This window comes from Somniosus microcephalus, chromosome 13, assembly GCF_052327205.1.
Source record: "Somniosus microcephalus isolate GS21.2 chromosome 13, FLI_Smic_1.0, whole genome shotgun sequence".
NCBI classification, from domain to species: domain Eukaryota; kingdom Metazoa; phylum Chordata; class Chondrichthyes; order Squaliformes; family Somniosidae; genus Somniosus; species Somniosus microcephalus.
In genome coordinates, this window is record NC_140999.1 from 190,633,494 (window position 1) to 190,655,408 (window position 21,915).

A 21,915-nucleotide genomic window follows, 5' to 3' on the forward strand; every position below is an offset into this window, starting at 1 on the left:
TTAGTACAATAAATACTACATTACACTATACAATAAATGGAATAAATACCTCTTTACACTTTACAATAAGTACAATAAATACCACATTACACTTTACAATAATTGCAATAAATACATTAAACTTTACAATAAGTGCAATAAATACTACATTGCACTATACAATAAATGGAATAAATACCTCTTTACACTTTACAATAAGTACAATAAATACCACATTACACTTTACAATTAGTGGAATAAATTCCACATTACACTTTACAATAAGTGCAATATATACAGGAAACTCTTTATTATCCGGCACCAACGGGACCGGCGTCGTGCCGGTTTATCAAAAAGACCGGATTACAGAGAGGTATAGTTAAAAGGTACGAGAGCTCCGTACACAGCAACAAATCCAGGCTTCCCTGTTGCTTAGCAACATGTGCAGGCACTCCAGCCACAGACCAAGCGTCCCTGTTGCTTAGCAACAAGTGCACAAACTCCAGTTACACAGCCACAGATCCAGGAACTGCCACTAATATGAAGTAAAACTTACCTGAACCTACTCCTGAATTTTGTCGGTTAACAGAGATTTCCGGTTATTTAGGTGCCGATAAATCGAGAGTTTCCTGTACCACATTACACTTTACAATAAGTACAATAAATATCACATTAAACTTTACAATGAGTGCAAATAATATATTACACTTTACAATATGTACAATAAATACTACATTACACTTTACAATAAGTACAATAAATACCACATTACACTTTACAATAAGTACAATAAATACCACATTACACTTTACAATAAGTACAATAAATACCACATTACACTTTACAATAAGTACAATAAATACTACATTACACTTTACAATAAGTACAATAAATACTACATTACACTTTACAATAAGTACAATAAATACCACATTACACTTTACAATATGTACAATAAATACCAGATTACACTTTACAATAAGTACAATAAATATCACATTACACTTTACAATAAGTACAATAAATACCACATTACACTTTACAATATGTACAATAAATACTACATTACACTTTACAATACGTACAATAAATACCACATTACACTTTACAATAAGTACAATAAATACCACATTACACTTTACAATATGTACAATAAATACCACATTACACTTTACAATACGTACAATAAATACCACATTACACTTTACAATAATGGCAATAAATACCTTGAGTATTGTGTGCAGTTTTGGTCACATTATCTGAGGAAGGATGTTCTTGCCATGGAGAGAGTGCAGCGAAGATTCACCAGTCTGATACCTGGGATGGCAGGAATGACGTTTGAGGAGAGATTGGGTCGATTAGGCTTATATTTGCTAGAGTTTAGAAGAATGAGAGGGGATCTCATTGAAACTTATAAAATTCTAATAGGACTAGACAGACTAGATGCAGGAAGGATGTTCCTGATGCTGGGGGAGTCCAGAACCAGGGGTCACCATCTAAGGAAAAGGGGTAAGCCATTTAGGACTGAGATGAGGAGGAATTTCTTCACCCAGAGAGCGGTGAACCTGTGGAATTCTCTACTACAGAAGGCAGTAGAGGCCAATTCATTAAATATATTCAAGAAGGAGTTAGGTATATTTCTTAAGGCCAAATGGATCAAGGGATATGGGGAGAAAGCAGGGACAGGGTACTGAATTTGGATGATCAGCCATGATCACATTAAATGGTGGAACAGGCTCGAGGGGCCGAATGGCCTACTCCTGCTCCTATCTTCTATGTATCTATGTAGATACCACATTACACTTTACAATAAGTACAATAAAGACCACATTACACTTTACAATAATTGCATATATGCTTCATTACACTTTACAATAATTACAATAAATACTACATTACACTTCACAAGAGGGCAATAAATACCCCCATTACATATTATACATTATACTAGTTACAACGAATACTAGATTACAATCCATACTAACACTACAGCCAGCAATCTTCACCTTGTTGCCATTTCAGATTTTTTACGAGTTCCTTGACCTAAATATAACATCCTCCCGTGTCAATCAATATACTTCACCGGATACATTTAAAATGCACTGTTAGGAGATCAAGGTGTTAAAGGATTATTTTTGAATAACATTCGTTTAATGAACTTTCCTTCTTTCAAAATGTTATGAACTTTTTGTGTTAATGTTTTTAATGTTATTCACAATTAAAGTTTAACCTGACCATCCCACTTTTCCCTTCCTTTCAGTGTTTAACGAATCTGCAAATAGTGGCTGGATTTAAAAAACATTCTCGATCTTTAACACCTCAAATAAATTCAATCTTTCCCCCCAAAATCTTAAATATTAACATTGGTGTTCTTAGTGTACCCGATACTGGCTATTTTTTTCTCTCAAAGTCATCTGATTAAATGTTTTTCGAACAAATATAGTTACAAATAAAAACAATGTATTGAAATTGATAACTTCAGCCAAACTTTTAAAGTCGGCAAAGGTGATTTCAAATTGAATCTAATGCAGTTTTCTAACCCGTTTTTCTAATTTATTAAAACCGTTTTATCAATGTGAATATCTTTTTAGATTTAAAACCCCGCGTTGTTTTCGTTTGTAAGGACTTCAATCGTGAATTAATTTAGTAATTCTTAATACAGAAAAACAATAGAGAGACAGAAATAAACATGTCTGTGGTTTACAGGGCTGTTTAATATGTGACGGAGTTCAGATTCAGTCCGGTTCTCATCCCGTCTCGGAAACGGCCACCCTGAGACTAAACATGGGGAAATGAATTTAAAAAGAACATTAAACTTAAAAATCATATATATTTTGTTTCTAAAATACTGCACGGGAAGTTTATTGATATAGTAAAATCCATTAAGAGAATGAATATTTCAGCCCCATAAACTTCCCGTTTAGTGTGTAAGTGGAACATTAAAAATATAAATAAATACAGACAAAAAAATAAAAAATGTGTTCCCAGCAAGTGAAAAAATAAATGTTTTTTTAATTGAAGGAAATGCAGGAGAAAAGAGTGAGGCTGAAAACGGCAAGAAATGAGAAATAGACCCGCTGTATTAACAAGAGATGGAACTCGGAGACTCGCCCACATTTATTTTGTTAATTTTACTCATTCTTTCGAAAGGGTATTTGTTTGCAAACGGGTAAAGGATCGATTGGTGCAGTAAATGATAACATTTTCATCATATATATATATATTAAAAGCTTGTAAAACAAATAACACAAAAAATGCACTCATCAAAATACAAAACTTCATGTTTACAAACGAAATCGGTTTTTTTCATTGACTATTAATAGTTACAAGCGGTATTCGCAAACTTTGAAACTGTTTCTGCACAAGGAAACAATTATTTGTATTTTTCTCGCTGTTGTACAATATAAAGTTCCAATCTTAATTTCGAAGTTTATGGAGTTAAAATAATCGAATTTACAAAATTTCGACTTTTCGTATTGGACTCGAATGTATTTTGCACTGCGCGGGGTGCGTGTAAGCGTCAAATTGCAGGACTGGGATCCAACATTACAAATAGTAATTACAAAAGAGCGTTCTTGAAACGATGGGGCTCCCTTTTAACTATTAGTGCAGATGGGCGAAAGTTAATGGCAACGCGGCCTGACCGTGCACTGGTGTACGTGAATCCAGTTCGGTGTGTTGTCCAGGTCAGTTAGAATTGGGTTTATACCGAGAGAGAAATCCAGGTGAAACGCCAAAGGTTCGTGTTTGTAAAGTAGGAGAGAAGGGCATCAACCAGGGGAATTGGTGTCTCCAGGGCTGTGTCTAAAATAAACTGTGCTCGCCGAAGGGTTAATGTGTGCTGCACAAGTTTAATAACAACCCCTGCCCCCACCACCACCCACCCACTCCCCACCCGATTTTTTAAAGAAAGCTAAAATAATTAATTTGACAGCTATTTAGTATAACTGTCAGGTCTGTGCAATTATATTGGTTATTTATCCTTTCCAAAATTGTATCTCGAGAAATCCCTGCTAAGTCAGAAGCTCAATTGCCTTTCCTTCTCTCTGTCAGTCTTTCACTTTCCTGAACAGTCTCCCTCTTCCCCTAACGTTGTTCACATGTAAAAAACAGAACTCGAATTATCCAGTCAAACTTTTAAAACTCATGAACTCTTCAAACACACACAGACCCTTCAGTGAATAGCTTCTTAAACCTCCTATTTTGAATCTTGACCTCCAATCAGCCAATTCCCAAATGTTTGCCTTTTGTTGGGAAGGAATGTGCCATCTCCCCCCCCCCCCCCCCCCATCCCGAGAGGAGAGTGGGAAGAAGCAGAGGTCAAAGGGCAACAATCTGCTGCCTCCAGGTTATTTTGAGAAGGGGAGGAGGGGTGGTGGGGGTGGAATGGGGGGAGACAGAAAGTGTTTATTTAAGTCGTTCCCAGAAGGCTGGGTTGTGCATTACCAGAACCCAGAGCGAGTCTCCACTCAGCACTAGACGGGTAGGTGAACCTCTTCAAACAGTCCCGAGTCAACCCGAATTGTTGTATAGGAGCAATTAATTCAGCCAGGGTTTTGCACAGACTGTACACATTTCGGATTCTGTTTGTGCTGTAATTTGCTGTTGGAGAAGACCACGAGAAGGTGAATTAAATTTGACAAAAACGTTTTTCTTTTTTTTTAATGAACGACTTCGCTGCACAGATAACTTGTTGATGTATATATTCTATATATTGGTGGTGTAGAGGAATGTTTGAGCTCCTAGCTGGCTGTGATTTGTCTTTCCGAATTCAATTTAGAAAATTTCTTTCCGGTGCTTTTTGCAAGGCTTCTGGTTTGATGTAAAATTCATGAAACGAGAATAATAATTATCATAAGAAGTTTTATTTTTGGGGGAAGGGGGTTGCTGCTTGTCGATTTCAGTCAATCCGTTCCGACATAACAGACTCGGGAAGTGTAAGGTCGGAGAATCCCAACACGTTTTAAGTATTTTTTGTTGGTAATAGAGATCGCATCTAGCCGGGCCTCACAAAGCGTTTTCACCAGGAATTGGTGCTGTTCGTATTGGCGAGAAGGTGACTGCCGTGAAATGGATTTCTTTATCCGTATTTAATTAGATATAAACTTGTTTCATTTTGAGGTTTTACGAGACAAAATAAATCTGCAGTGTTCTAGTAACAAAAAACGTTTATCGAGCTGTAAAAGAAATGGTGCGATTTCACTTTATAACAAAGGACATTTCTCTCTGGCCTGTGTGTCTGCTCTGTGATCACTGCTCGCTCGGTTAGAACCTTTCGGCCCCAGCCCATCAATGTCCCTTGCAACTGTCCAGGTGTGTTCTTTACAAAACTTTGCGTTCCATCTCGTTCAAATAAAGGTCTCCCAAACGACTCCCCTAGATTAAAACAATGCGCAAAAGTACATGGATAAATTGCCGACAATATGCTGGAGTCAACAAAGGGTTCTGGTGGTCCAGATATGCGGAGAATACAATGGACTTTAAAAAAGTAAACAACGATTTTTGAGCGCATTGTCTAGTGGAATACTGAGTAAACTGCACTGGTGAACATGTTATGGACTAAATACATAGAAACATAGAAGATAGGAGCAGGAGTAGGCCATTCGGCCCCTCGAGCCTGCTCCGCCATTCAATGTGATCATGGCTGATCGTCCAAATTCAGTACCCGGTCCCTGCTTTCTCCCCATACGCCTTGATCCCTTTAGCCTTAAGAAACATATCCAACTCCTTCTTGAATATATTTAATGTATTGGCCTCTACTGCCTTCTGTGGTAGAGAATTCCACAGGTTCACCACTCTCTGGGTGAAGAAATTCCTCATTTCTGTCCTAAATGGCTTACCCCTTATCCTTAGACTGTGACCCCTGGTTCTGGACTCCCCGACCATCGGGAACATCCTTCCTGCATCTAGTCTGTTCAGTCCTGTCAGAATTTTATAAGTTTCAAAGAGATCCCCTCTCATTCTTCTAAACTCCAGCGAGTACAAGCCCAATCGACCCAATCGGCCCGAATGAGGCATTAAATTGCGTCTCTTTAGATGGTTCAGGCAGATGAAAGATTCAGTGGCACGATTCAAGGAGAGAGTTGGCCCGCTGTCCGGGCAAGCATTACACTCGTCAAAAATAACAAATTAATTTCCCATTGCTACTTGTGCGATCAGACTGGGCACACAATGGCTGCTGCTCTTTCCTAAGTAACAACAGTTACTGCACCTCCCATAGAAACAACTTGGGGGAAAAATTCAGTATCGCCCCGTTTGGGGCGCCGTTATCGGCCGTGCGCAAAGTTTAGCGCCTGGCGCTAATTATCGCCTCTGTTGGCAAACTTGGCTTTTATCGCCCCTGGAGGTGATTGGAGCACTAAATCAGGCGCTTCACACCGGTCTTAAGGCGCAAAGGCCGAGGAGCGAGGCGTTACCTCAGAGTGCTGGCGAAGCAAGGAAGGGCAAATCAAAGTAAACCTGCAAAGTGCTGCTCAGTACTCAAAACTCCTTCACACAGCGTTGAATCTCTCCAGAAGTCTCTCTCTCTCTCAGAATGCGTGGTGCAAAAATGTCACTGACAAAAAAAGGTAGGAAGCGGTCGCCTTTAAATAGCGCTCCCCCAGTCCCTTTCTGACTGCAAAATGCTCCCCTCAACCTGTCATTGCTAGCGGCAGGCGGTAAGGCAGGGGGCGACACTCAATATCAGGGCCGGGGCGCTAACGGGGCGTTGCGCACTCGACTGACGTCACGATCTGCCGGCGCAGGAGATCGTGGCGGTAGTGTTTAGTGCAGCCACAAAATGTCTAGTTAATTTTGCGAGTGGCGCAAATATCGCCGCGCCCGGGCACTAGTTGCTTTGTGCCCCATTAGCGCCCTTTTATGGTGCTAACGGAAGGCGCAAACAACTGAATTTTCCCCCCTTGCCTTTATATAGCGCCTTTAAAGCAATATTCAAAGTCCCAAGGCGCATCACAGGAGCGATTAACAAACAAAAAATGTGACCCTGAACCACGGGAGATGTTGGGACTATTACCAAAGCTTGGTCACAGAGGTAGCTTTTGAGGAGCATCTTAAAGGTGGAGAGAGAGGGAGAGCGAGAGGTAGCCAGGCGGATATGTTTCGGGGGGAATTCCAGAGTCTTGGCAGCTGGGGGAAATAGTGGAGCGATTGCAATCTGGAATGCACAAGAGGCCGGAATGAGAGGAGCGCCTGGACCGCCGAGGGTTGTGGGGCTGGAGGAGGTTATTTCTTGAAGAGGCTAATATGATAGAAGTTTGTTTTTTTAATGGATAATGTTCCGCTCAAAGGGCCTACCTCCACCATGTAGCGCAGCTATCGCCCAGTCCATTGGGTGACCAGCGCTGAGAAAAATCTAGGGTGATTCTCGCCTCTTATGGGAATATTCTGATGGGTCCATTTGTTAAAATGCAAACAAGGTGAAATTCCATTTTATTTAAAAAATGAACAACTGGCGAAAGACCACTGTTTTCAATTCTGATAATCCGCTAACAATAGCGCGTTCTCAGAAATTGGATGATTTTTCGGCATGTCTGCGCATTGTTGGCGAGTCGTTAATTAGAGAAAGACAGGAATTCTGCTGGGGTTGGGTCTTTTTGGTGGGGCAAGGTAGTAATTAAGTTGCAATGCGAAATGAAATGGTTCCGTCCTCTTTTTAAAAAGATGTGGTGTGGAGATGCCGGTGTTGGACTGGGGTGGACAAATGTAAGAAATCACACACCACCAGGTTATAGTCCAACAGCTTTATTTGAAATCACAAGCTTTCGGAGCGCTGCTCCTTCGTCAGGTGAAGTGGAGAGATGCATAAAGACACAGCTTATATAGTCAGAGAATCATGTCAGATGTTTACAGGTAATCTTTCTAACTGCCATTTAGAAAGATTACCTGTAAACATCTGACATTATTCTCTGACTATATAAGCTGTGTTTTTATGCATCTCTCCACTTCACCTGACGAAGGAGCAGCGCTCCGAAAGCTTGTGATTTCAAATAAAGCTGTTGGACTATAACCTGGTGTTGTGTGATTTCTTACATTTTTAAAAAGAGTAATTGCCGTCCCGTTCCCCAGGGTTGAAGAGACACAAAAAAAACCTCCGAGGTAGCTGAAAATTCAGTTGATTTTCAGCGACCATGGGCGCAACCGTTGCACTATTTCAGGCTGTAGTTCTACCTGTCCCAGACCGATAGGTGTTGGGGGCGAGGACACATTCAGTGGGCTCCTGTCACGGTGCCTAAGGACCGCAGTCTGAGTGACAGCGAAGGGCAGCAACCAGTCTCTGGACATGGTGTACGAGGTCCCAGCAGTTAGCGCCGCAATCACTGTCCTCCCTTTTTTTTAAAGCATTTTTAAAATCATTTCCATTTGAGAAGTTTGCCGGAAATCCAACTTTTTGAAACGCGCGGCGGTTTTTTTTGCAACGGGATGGCAGTTATACCACAGACGATGCAAACCAACAGTTTCTAAGGAAGCATTTGCCGGACTCGGGCCACTTGGCTGCAGCGTGTTTATAGATCAGGGCCCGGCACCTTTGCTTAAAACTGGCACTTTGCACATCGATGAGTGCCTAAAATCAGTTCACTGTAGAATGTGGCAGCATAACCGAACCCGTAGATCACTCCGATCGTGGGAAATTTGACTCTTGTTCAGTTATTTTTCACACAATCGCTGTTGAAGGTTTTGTGGGTTTACTTTTTTTCGAAACTGATCTTCAAACTTTGCAACAATTAAGCAAAGATTAAACACCCTCCTCAACACTTAAATACTCCACTGTATGTTTGGCATGGAAAGTATTCTAATTATAAATGTATTCATACAGAAATAGTTACGTTGAAATATAAAACGTTTGCTATTTGTAGGTGCTACTTTCTTCATTATAGACTAGAAATTGATGTCCTTGTTTGGGGGAAAAGGTAGGAATGGGGTGTGTTATATACACCGGTCATATCTTCCCTCAGGTTTCTCCAAAGAAAGTGAACAATGATGGGCCCTGAAATGAACTTCTCAAGGAAGGTCATCGACCTGAAGCGTTAACTCAGGTTCTCCCTCCACAGATGCTGCCTGATCTGCTGAGTATTTCCAGCATTTCCTGTTTTTATTTCTGACCACATATCCAAGCTATAACAAAGACATATTTCCACCTCCGTAACATCGCCCGTCTCCGCCCTTGCCTCAGCTCATTCGCTGCTGAAACCCTCATCCATGCCTTTGTTACCTCTAGACTTGACTATTCCAACGCACTCCTGGCTGGCCTCCCACATTCCACCCTACGTAAACTTGAGGTCATCTAAAACTCGGCTGCCCGTGTCCTAACCCGCACCAAGTCCCGTTCGCCCATCACCCCTGTGCTCGCTGACCTACATTGGCTCCCAGTTAAGCAACACCTCGATTTTTAAATTCTTATCTTTATTTTCAAATCCCTCCATGGCCTCGCCCCCTCCCTATCTCTGTAATCTCCTTCAGCCCCACAATCACCCCCCCCCCCACCGAGATATCTGCACTCCTCTAATTCTGCCCTCTTGAGCATCCCTGATTATAATCGCTCAACCTTTGGCGGCCGTGCCTTCTGTTGCTGAGGCCCTAAGCTCTGGAATTCCCTCCCTAAACTTCTCCGCCTCTCTACCTCTCTTTCCTCCTTCAGCACCTTAAAACCTACCTCTTTGACCAAGCTTTTAGTCACCTGCCCTAATTTCTCCTTATGTGGCTCAGTGTCAAATTTTGTCTTATAATACTCCTGTGCAGCGCCTTGGGCCGTTTTATTACGTTAAAGGTGCTATAGAAATACAAGTTGTTGTTGTTTAAATGGGAACTTTCCCTCCCAGCTTCAGTCCAACAACTGTTGCTAATTTAAAATCAGAAAGCGATCAACAAGTTAGATACAGAAGAATGAAATTAAAAATCAGCGGTGGTATGCAGGACTGAAATTGTTAGGGAAAAGCAGCATTTGAATATCATGTGTGCTGGGAAAGAGAGTAACAACTAGTCGGAACACAATGTTGGAATAAGAAAAAGCAAAGACAAATGTATCAGTGAGTGTGAGCCAACCGGGGTGATGAGAATTTTGGTGGATAGAAACTGTAATACTGGATCTCATCTTATAGGAAGGTCATGGTTTTTTTAAGGGGGTGTCTGGGTTGAATTTGGGTGGGGTCGGAGTTGCCTTTACTCAAGGATATACTGTACAATACTCAGTTCTCAGTGCTCTTGTATCGGTGATTTATTCAGCCTCTTGACACCAATGCAGGAATCAATATGCCAACACTTTTCAAGTACAAGAGTGCTTCCCTATTGCTGGCCATTAATAATTCACTTTGTTTTTCCCTCCAGTTTCCCTCCCTTAGAAAGTACTGACTCACACTGGGCTATGATTCTACTGGTGCCAGCTCCTCACCAATGTACCTATTCTCCAAGTCGAAATCTAGATAGATTTACCGCCTGCCGCTAGCAACGGCAGGTTGAGGGGAGCGTTATGCTGTCAGGAAGGGACTGGGGGAGCGCTATTTAAAGGCGACCGCTTCCTGCCTTTTTTTGTTGGTGACATTTTTGCACCACGCATTCTGAGAGAGAGAGAGACTTCTGGAGAGATTCAACGCTGTGTGAAGGAGTTTTGAGTACTGAGCAGCACTTTGCAGGTTCATTTTGATTTGCCCTTCCTTGCTTCGCCAGCGCTGTGAGGTAGCGCCTCGCTCCTCGGCCTCTGCGCCTTAAGACAGGTGTGAAGCGCCTGACTTAGCGCTCCAATCACCTCCAGGGGCGATAAAAGCCAGTTTGCCGTCGGAGGCGATAATTAGCGCCAGGCGCTAAACTTTGCGCACGGCCGATAATGGTGCCCCAAATGGGGCGATACTGAATTTTTAATTTTTTATTACTGAAGTTATTCAGCCACTGGCGGTAATGACAGTCAAGACCGGTGATGTCCTCACCCAATGTGAGGTCTTTGGGAAAGCGAGCAGCAGTGGGCATGCCGGCTGATCTTTCCTTCCCTCGTCACAGTGCTCCAAATACCCTAGCTGAGATCAGACAACTCCTTACTAACCTGGGAGCCTCCAGGTCTGTGTGCCTCACTGCTGCACAGAGCAGCGCACTTAGGGGGAAAAATTCAGTATCGCCCCGTTTGGAGCGCCATTATCAGCCGTGCGCAAAGTTTAGTGCCTGGCGCTAATTATTGCCTCCGACGGCAAACTTGGCTTTTATTGCCCCTGGAGGTGATTGGAGCGCTAAATCAGGCGCTTCACACCTGTCTTAAAGCGCAAAGGCCGAAGAGCGAGGCGCTACCTCAGAGCGCTGGCGAAGCAAGGAAGGGTAAATCAAAATAAACCTGCAAAGTGCTGCTCAGTACCCAAAACTCCTTCACACAGCGTTGAATCTCTCCAGAAGTCTCTCTCTCTCTCTCAGAATGCGTGGTGCAAAAATGTCACCGACAACAAAAGGCAGGAAGCGGTCGCCTTTAAATAGCGCTCCCCCAGTCCCTTCCTGACTGCAAAACGCTCCCCTCAACCTGTCATTGCTAGCGGCAGGCGGTAAGGCAGGGGGCGCCACTCAATATCCGGTCCGGGGCGCTACCAGGGCGTTGTGCACTCAACTAATGTCACGATCTGCCGGCGCAGGTGATCGTGGCAGTAGTGTTTAGCGCCACCACAAAATGTCTAGTTAATCTCGCAAGCAGCGCTAACATCGCCGCACCCGGGCGCTAGTTGCTTTGCGCCCCATTAGCGCCCTCTTAAGGTGCTAACGGGAGGCGCAAACAACTGAATTTTTCCCTCTTACTATTTAAGCCATCCGGGGGACTAGTTAACTGCGGTACCTGCTGTATGGTTAACAATTCTGTTAAGATCTTTGTGGGAGAGGGTGAGTGGGTGGAAATATTTCCCCCTTTCTTTCTCTCTCCCCTCTTTGCTTAAGAACATTCCAGTTCGAGCCGCAGCAATACATCACCAACTTCGAAGAGATGATACTGCTCGCTGAAGATTGAAACACTGTTGAAAGCACTGAGTCCTAAATGTGCGAGCAACACAAACTGTAAATTCTTCACTGTTTATGAAGTACAAGTCATTCCATTACTTGAATGCTGCTCCTATATCCTGGGGTGACTCTCCTCGCACCTCTGTCTCACTCCTGGACGTGTAAGAAAAAGCTTGTTGACTTGTAGGTATTCACTCACTAGTCTCCAGTTTCTCTCTCTCTCTCCATCATAGCTTTTCTTATCCTTCCCCATTCTATCGCCGCTAGATTGGGTAATACTTCTATAAACTTTTCTCTGTTACTCCTCCTAAACTTCGAATGTATTGTGCTTGCAGGCTCTTGCTGCTCCCTGTGTCATCACTGTGCTGAAATCAAGACTCATCGCACTGTCTCCTACTCTAACTCATTCTCTCCAGGGACTGGCATTCATTGCCTCCCTCAGGCTTCTCTCGTCCCTCAAGTCTTAACCTGGAGCAGTTGATAGAACCCTTGGGCTGGATTTTCATTCAGGAGTCGGGTCGGAGGCGGGACTACAACTTTCAGGGTTGTAGTCCCGCCTCCATCGAGATGTGGCCAATCCACACGATTTTAACTTGATTGACCTTGCTGAGCCCGCCCAGCGGGCCAGCAGGCCAATTAATGGCCACCCAGCAACAGGTGACGTCACAGACTGAAATTTCATCTGTCAAGAGGTGTTGACAGATGAAATATCAGCGTTTCACAGCTGTTTGAAGCTGTCAAACACTGACAGTCTTACTTCTAACCTGAGTCCTTCTCCACAGACTCAGTTAGAAATCTCTCCTGCACAGAAAGCTGAAGGCTGTCACTTTTGACAGTTCGCAGCCATTCTGCTTTCTGTGCTGGTGAGATGAGGGACTCCCGGGTCCTAAAGGAAGGAAGGCTGAAAAGGTAAGAAAAGGTAATTTAAACTTCTTTAAACACACTTACCTTTGCACTCATGCACCCATCACTCACCTGAACACCGACATCTCGAACCCTCCAAGTCCTTCAACCCGATGGCCGGCCTCGCAAACTTGCCGTGGTTTGGAGCCATTGGGAATCCCACACTTCAGCAGTAAAAATAGGGATTAGGCTAAAAACTGCCTGTTAACAGGCAGTTAATTGGCACTAATCCCTTCCCGCCTCGGGTAGGCGGGTCCCAGTGCGGGGCAGGTACCCGCCTCCTTTGAAACTGGCATGGAGGCGGGTTGGGTGTGGGATGGGGTCGGGACCCCTGATTTTGGGATTTTAACCCCCCCCCCCCACGCCTCCAATCCCGACTCCACGGCCCAATGAAAATCCTGTTCCTCCAGTAATTAATGGCTGGTACTTCAGCGCAGAACAAAGGCAATGCTGCACTGTTCGAGGTCCGTCTTGTGGATGAGATGTTACACTCAGGCACTTTTTGGAGGAAGATTGGGGAGTTCACCAGGTGCCCTGACAAAAATCCATCCCTTAATCGACACCACCGAAACAGATTAATTAGTCATTCATCTCAGTGTTGTTAGTGGGATCTTGCTGTGCACAAGCTAGAGCTGACTGCTCTATTGGCCTGCAAAACAGCACTGACTACATTTCAAAAGTAAATCATTGACTGTGAAGCACTTCTGAGCTTCCTGAGGACATGAAAGGCACTATATAACCGCAAATTCTTTCTTGCCGATAATCTACAGGTTTTGAAACACTAAGCTTACCGTCAGCTAACCACTGCTTGACTTACCTCATCTATCATATTCTCTTTCAACTTTGATCATGAACTACCAGCCTTGGGCCTTCACCGGGGCTTCTCAATAAAAATATCTCAGCGGCTAGAGGTTTTTTTTTAAATTTAAAATTAAAATGGCGTTTGCATTCTGCTGCTAAAATTAAAAGGGAAAATATCGCAAAGACCAGCGAAGCCTTAGTTGCGCATTAGCTGAATAGTCCCAAATCTGCAACTTTATAAATTTACAGTCATGCGTAAAATAAACTCAAAATTATGGGTAGGCTAAGTGTTAATCGGTTTAAACAGACGTAAAATAACTTCCTGAGATCAGCTTGCAAATAGAGTTCAAATTATTTTGGTGCCCACTTTTACATATATTGTTGTTGAGTATATTTACTGAATGTAGAGATTGTCTGCTAGTTAACCCCTCAGCGATGTATCATGGCTGTAAATCATCTTGTGAGGAGGAAAGTCCCACAGTAGTCGCACATGAAGGACACAGACAGCCCACCTCACTGCCGACAGAGAGAGAAGTCACACAACACCAGTTTATAGTCCAATAGCTTTATTTGAAATCACAAGCTTTCGGAGTGCTGCTCCTTCATCAGGTGAAGTGAAGAGATGCATATAGGCACAGCATATATAGTCAGAGAACACTGCCAGATGATTACAGGTAATCTTTCTAACTGCCCTTTATCCCACCTCGGCAGAGAGATAATCACAGCAATCAAAGGTGTGGATTGTGTCCAAACAGGTCAGTCAGGAAAACATTACATCAAAGAACAATGAGGTGGGGTCACCAGGGGTCAAATGTTGCAGATGCTGGGGTCTGTATGAAAAACAAAAAAACAAGCAAAGAACAATATAAAAAAAAGATTTTTTTTGCTGGACAGAGAGGGGCTCGGAACTCAGAAAGTCATTCACGTAACGTCAAACTAGTCACAAGATCGTTACAATAGAGTTACAGATGAAGAAGGCCACTCGGCCCATCTTGGTTCATCTATCCAGAAAGATTCCTAAAGTCTCCCATTTCAGTGTCCAATTGCTGCTTAACTGAGTTTAGGGTTTTCACCTCTGTTGCTCTGCCTAGAGGTCTATGTCATATGCTGGTCACTCCTTGTGTGAAGAAGGATATCCTAATATTAGTCCTAATGACACCTTTTACTTGCTTGGATCTATGTTCCCTTGTCCTACTCTCACGACCTAATTTAAAGTAAAATTTACTTTTCCAATCTGTTAACTACTATCTTAAGTATCTCCATCAGATCATATGCCAGATGCCTCCTTGCAGGCTGAAAAGTTTCTCCAGTCTCGTCTCATCGCTCAAGTTAGACATTGGGGGCAATTTTAACCTAACTGGTCTGGCGGCAAACAGACGGGATTGGATTGTCCTGATTTGACTTTTCATTGATGGCAGCCTATCTGATCCCAGCGGGAGGGTTTGGTTAAATAGCGGAATGATTTCAAGGCTGGTTTGAAGGCAAGTAAATGGAGTTCAGGTACAGATCAGCCATGATCTAATTAAATGGCAGAACAGGCTTGAGGGGCTGAATGGCCTCCTCCTGTTCTTATGTTGCTAATCTCAGGGCTGCAATGCCAGATATAAAGTGCTGAAGCTTTATTCTGTGTAATTATCTGATGGATCGCCGATTTCCGATCACTTCCGGGAACCCATTATTCACAAGCCGTTCCAAAAATGTTCTCCCTCCTCTCTTGAAAGTGCAACTGGATGCTCGGTGTGCTAACTGGATGCCCTTCTGTGCACCCTTGCATCTTGCCTGAGTGCCATTCTCCACAAGTGAGCCCAGGCATCGAATGTTGGCAGGCTATTTAATCATGAAGGGTATTGCAACAGAACCCGTCATGCACGCGCATGCCTTATCCAGCCGGGGTCACTGCATCGTGATCAGGGGTGGGAATCTTGGCTGATATCCCCTCCCCCACATCCCCCCTGCATAGCAAAGGAGTGTCGGTCCCAATTTCAGTGGTTGAGATCAGCTGGGGGGCACGGTGGCATAGTGGTTAGCACTGTTGCCTCACAGCGCCAGGGACCCGGGTTCAAATCTGGCCTCGGGCGACTGTCTGTGTGGAGTTTGCACATTCTCCCTGTGTCTGCGTGGGTTTCCTCCGGGTGCTCCGGTTTCCTCCCACAGTCCAAAGATGTGCGGGTTAGGTTGATTTGGCTATGATAAATTGACCTTTAGTGTTAGGGGATTAAATACGTGGGGTTACGGGGATAGGGTGGGATATGTGTCGGTGCAGGCTCGATGGGCTGAAATGGCCTCTATCTGCACTGTAGATTCTGTGATTCTGTGAGCTATCCCGGCACAGACCAAGGATCAAAACCGGGACTTTTCTGGTCTTTATAGCTCAGTAGCACACCAGATTATACACATCAAACTGAGCAACTGGTGAACAGCTGCAGGCACCTTAAGGTGGCTGCAGGCTGCAAGGCTCCAGGGTTAGGATACCGGACTGGGAAGGGATTGTGTGAGTCACATGCTCCAAACCTCTTCCCACACATGTGGAAATTCAAATTGCAAACTCAGAGGCTCTGTAATAAATAAGGCAAGTTGGCATATCTAACAATGTGACAGAATGTTATATATCCAGGATTCAGCTTCGGGATTGCCAGTGCAATTGCAGGCCTACTTAGGAGGCCATGATGAGCGCAGCCAGGTCATGGTGGGCCCAGTCAGGAGGACATGGTGGGCCCAGTCAGGAGGACATGGTGGACCCAGTCAGGAGGACATGGTGGGCCCAGTCAGGAGGACATGGTGGACCCAGTCAGGAGGACATGGTGGGTCCAGTCAGGAGGACATGGTGGACCCAGTCAGGAGGACATGGTGGGCCCAGTCAGGAGGACATGGTGGACCCAGTCAGGAGGACATGGTGGGTCCAGTCAGGAGGACATGGTGGGTCCAGTCAGGAGGACATGGTGGGTCCAGTCAGGAGGACATGGTGGGCCCAGTCAGGAGGACATGGTGGGCCCAGTCAGGAGGACATGGTGGGCACAGTCAGGAGGACATGGTGGGTCCAGTCAGGAGGACATGGTGGGCCCAGTCAGGAGGACATGGTGGGCCCAGTCAGGAGGACATGGTGGGCCCAGTCAGGAGGACATGGTGGGCCCAGTCAGGAGGACATGGTGGACCCAGTCAGGAGGAAGAGTGGGGCCGAATAGGGACCAAAAAAGGAGATCTTCTTGTGGAGACAGAGAGCATGGCGGAGGTACTAAATTGATACTTTGCATCTGTCTTCACTAGAGAAGAGGATGCAGTCAATGTGACAGTAAAGGAGGAGGCCGTAGCGATATTGGATAGAATAAAAATAGATGAAGAGGAGGTATTTAAAAGGTTGGAAGTCCTCCAAGTAGAAAAGTCACCAGGTGCATCCTAGTTTACTGAGGGAAGTGAGGGTGGAAATTTCGGAGGCTCTGGCCACAATCTTCCAATCCTCCTTGGATATGGGGGTGTCGCCAAAGGTCTGGAAGATTGCAAATATTACACCCCTGTTTAAAAAAGGGGGCAGAGGGATAAACCCAGCAACTACAGGCCAGTCAGCCTAATGTCAGAGGTGGGAAAACATTTAGGGCTCGATTTTGTCAATGGGGAGCTTTTGGAGGCGGGACTCCCACTTTTTGGGTTGTAGTCCCGCCTCCATCGACTTGTGGCCAACCCACGCTATTTTCCCTTGATTGACCTTGTTAAGCCCGCCCAGCGGGCTCAGCAGGCCAATTAAGGGACACCTGGTTACTGGTGATGTCAGCGATTGACATTTAATCTGTGAAGCTGTCAAACACTGACAATCTGTCTTCTAACTCGAGTCCTTCTACTCAGACTCAGTTAGAGATCTCTCCAGACCAGAAAGCAGAGGCTGCAGCTTTTCACATTTCAGCGGCCATTCTGCTTTCTGTGCCGGTGAGCTGAGGGACTCCCGAGAACTGAAGGAAGGAAGCCTGCAGGAGAAAGTAAAGGTAAGTAAAACTTATTAAAACACTTTACACTTACCTCACACACTTACCTCTGCACACATGCACCCATCACTCACCTGCACAACGGACATCTCAACCCCTGCAGACCGACGGCCCGCCTCGCTAACTTGACGTGGTTCAGAGCCATCGGACAGCCCACACTTCAGGGCTAAAAATAGGGATTAGGCAAAAAACTGCCTGTTAACTACCTGTTAACAGGCAGTTAATTGGCACTAATCCCCTTCCCGCCTCGGGGAGGCGGCTCCCAGCACAGGTCGGGTACCCGCCTCCTGGGACATTGGCACGGAGGCGGGTTGGGGGCGGGATGGGTCCCTGCCCGCTGATTCTGCAATTTTCCCACCACTCCCGCCTCCAAACCCGCCTCCTCGGGGCTTGGAAAATCGAGCCCTTAGAGTCAACAATCTGGGACAAAATGAATTGGCATTTAACAAAGTATGGGCTAATAACTGAAAGTCAGCATAGATTTGTTAAAGGCAAATTGTGTTTGACTAACTTGATTGAGTTCTTTGATGAAGTAATGGAGAGGATTGATGAAGATCGTGCGGTTGATGTTATGTATATGGACTTTAAAAAGGCATTTGACAAAGTACCACACAACAAAGGCCCAGTCACACAGGCTTGGTACTGCCCTCCTCAGCTCAGCAAGTCCTTTCACCTCTCATTGACCCGGAGGAGATCCGAGGTTCCTTCCCGAAGTTAATGACGGAAGACCGGATCGGCGCACCCGACCCGGCAGCAGAAACGCCGTTTCTCCCTCTTCCCTTGCTCGATCGGGGCCAGTGCAGCCAAATAGCACGCAGTGGAGCCACAGAGATCTCGGAGGGGTTGTAGGGCTAGAGGAGATTACAGAGATAGGGAGGAGGGGGCGAGGGCCACAGAGGGATTTGAAAAGGAGAATGAGAATTTTAAAATTGAGGTGTTGCTTAACTGGGAGTCAGTGTAGGTCAGCGAGCACAGGTGGTGATGGGCGAATGGGACTTGGTGCGAGTTAGGACACGGGCAGCCGGGTTTTGGATGACCTCAAGTTTACGTAGGGTGGAATGTGGGAGGCCAGCCAGGTGTGCGTTGGAATAGTCAAGTCTAGAGGTAACAATGACATGGATGAAGATTTCAGCAGCGGATGAGCTGAGGTGGGGGGGTGTTGCAGCACTAAGTACAACATTCTTCCATTCCCTGACTAACCAGATCTAATCTGAATGAGATTAACAGTTTTGTGCCAATTAAAGTTTAAATTAAAGGGCATGTGGATTCACAGCCACTAGAAATGTGAGCTGACTTTATTACAGACAAGTCAAATGGGCCCGTATTTTCCGATCGGAGGCTTCCTGCGTGCAGAGGCCTCCGATCTGGAAAAAATCTACGCCCATACCTGAGGGCTCCCGAGGTCCAGACATTTCCGATCCTGGGCCTCTCCACACTCGAAATGCACAGGGCCCAGGTATCCCGGGGGCGCAGGCGGTTCGCAAGCGTCCCTGGGATCACGTGGGCCATGGGGAGCCAATAGGAGAAGGGAATCTCCATTCATACACTTGACAGATAGACCCGTCAAATATATGAATGGAGATCACCCCAAAAACACGAAAACATTAAATACATTTTTTAAAAAGCCATCACATTTTTAAAATAAGTTGAAATTACAATAAATTATATTTTAAACAAAAATTTAATTTTTTGAAAAAAATAATTAAAGTTTTTTATAGGGCTAAAAATAAACTTACCTTTTTAAAAAGTATTTTAAAATTATAAACGAGTGAAAACATTTTTTTAAACTCTTACGCTGGTAAAAGCAGGCCTTACACTTTTACCAGGTGTAAGATTTCTAAGGGTTTTCTGCGGGCGGAGGTTGTGCAGAAAGCGGAACTCTCCCCCCGCAGAGGCCCTTCTCCAGGGCAGGCGGAGGATCTGTCAAGAGGATTCTTCACAGATCGGAAATGCCGGTTTTCAGCACATGCGCTTCGCATGCCTGAAACCAGCATTTCCGATGTCCCTACGAGTGTATACACAGCTCGTACCCACCCGTGGGGATCGGAATATCCGGCCCAATGTTTCAGGCGTAGACCCTTTGTCAGAATGCAGGAAGACTCCACACCTGAAACATCAGCTTGTCCGTTCTCCCGCAGATGCCTATATCTTGAGTGAGCAATAAGGGTGATCAGTGGGTCATTTTATTTGGCTTAAACAAGATGGCTTTGAACTGTCCTTCAGCATTTCTAACCTCTTCACTTCAGCGAAAGCCCTCTCAGCTTTCCTTTTAACAACACCTGACTGCACTCGCAGCCTTCCTGTGTTTGAAAAGAGCCTCTCTCGTTCTCAGCTTGTGTCACAGGTTCTGCTTTTCATTATCTCTCACTGCGCAGACAGACAGGGATCAATGAGTTGACCAACTCAATGAATGTGAGGTCTTTTTCAATGACCCATTCAAGCTAATGAATAACTTACCATTTAATCTCCAGGGAAAATACCTTCTCTTTATCTCATTGAAACATATAACATTTTTAAGGGGCTTGACATGGTGGATGCTGGGAGGCTGTTTCCCCTGGCTGGGGAGTCCAGAACTAGGAGGCATAGACTGAGAATAAGGGGTTTACTATTTAGGACTGAGATGAGGAGGAATTTCTTCACTCAAAGGGCGGTGAATCTTTGGAATTCTCTACCCCAGAGGGCTGTGGAGGCTCAGTCGTTGAGTATATTCAAGACAGAGAGCGATGGATTTTTGGATACTAAGGGAATCCAGGGATATGGGGATAGTGCAGGAAAGTGGAGCTAGTGCTCTGGGGGAGGGTTTAAACTAAAATAAGCATGCAGGTGCAGCAGGCGGTTAAGAAGGCAAATGGTATGTTGGCCTTCGTAGCAAGAGGGTTCGAGTACAGGAACAAGGATGTCTTGCTGCAGTTGTACAGGGCCTTGGTGAGACCACACCTTGAGTATTGTGTGCAGTTTTGGTCGCCTTATCTGAGGAAGGATGTTCTTGCCATGGAGGGAGTGCAGCGAAGATTCACCAGGCTGATACCTGGGTTGGCAGGAATGACGTATGAGGAGAGATTGTGTCGATTGGGCTTATACTCACTGGAGTTTAGAAGATTGAGAGGGGATCTCATCGAAACCTATAAAATTCTGTCAGGTCTGGACAGACTAGATACAGGAAGGATGTTTCTGATGACCGGGGAGTCCAGAACCAGGGGTCATAGTCTAAGGATAAGGGGTAAGCCATTTAGGACTAAAATGAGGAGGAATTTCTTCACCCAGAGAGTGGTGAACCTGTGGAATTCTCTGCCACAGAGGGCGGTGGAGGCCAGTTCATTAAATATATTCAAGAAGGAGTTGGATATATTTCTTAAGGCTAAAGGGATCAAGGGATATGGGGAGAAGGCAGGGACAGGGTACTGAATTTGGATGATCAGCCATGATCTCAAATGGCGCAGCAGGCTCGAAGGGCCGAATGGCCTACTCCTGCTCCTATCTTCTATGTTTCTATGTTTCTGAGCAGGGAGGCAAAGGAAAGGGAAACAAGGATAAAAGCAAAAGATAGGAAGGAGAAAAACAAAAGTGGCAGTCAGAGAAATCAACTGTTTAAATCAAACATGGCCACAGTAAATAATAATTCTAATAGGTCTAAGAGCGTTAAAAAAACAAGCCTGAAGGCTTCGTGTCTTAATGCGAGGAGCATTCGTAATAAGGTGGATGAATTAGCTGCGCAAATAGAGGTAAACGAATATGATTTGATTGGGATTACGGAAACATGGATCCAGGGTGGACAAGGCTGGGAACTCAACATCCAGGGGTATTCAATATTCAGGAAAGATAGGCAAAAAGGAAAGGGAGGTGGGGTAGCATTGCTGGCAAAGCCACATGCGTCAATGGCGCCCTGCACCATGGGGAAGCCCGCTATCCTAGCAAAGCCCATTGCACGTTCTTGCTGCTTGTCTCGGGTCATGGGGAAAGAGATGTACTCTCTCCTTTTATAGAGGGCATTTGTGACCTGACGGCTGCAGCAATGCACCGCGAACTGGGAGATATTGGCGATGTCCCCAGTAGCTGATTGAAATGAGCCGGTGGCATAAAAGTTGAGAGCCACTGTTATCTTCACTGCCATCGACAGAGACGTCCTGGTCCTCAGTTGAGGCTGCAGATCTGGCTGCAGCAGGTGGCAGAGCTCAGTGACCACCTCCTTGCTGAAACGCAGCCTTCGCTAACACTGCTCCTCAGACATATTAATGTAGGAGAATTGTTGGCGAAATACCCTGGGAGGGTAAGGTCTCCTGTACAGAGGCCTGTTGGCCCT

At 45.0% G+C, this 21,915-nt stretch overlaps 1 protein-coding gene across 2 annotated transcripts in view; it reads left to right on the forward strand.

The window, feature by feature from the left end:
- Nucleotides 1-4,374: 4,374 nt before the first annotated feature.
- asip1 (agouti signaling protein 1) overlaps nucleotides 4,375-21,915 on the forward strand; it is a 73,304-nt gene continuing 55,763 nt past the window's right edge. Inside the window, exon 1 of one of the 2 annotated variants that reach the window (XM_086005857.1) lies at nucleotides 4,375-4,462. The gene's annotated coding sequence lies outside the window, so the exon portion shown is untranslated. The other variant, XM_086005858.1, reaches the window with a different exon arrangement.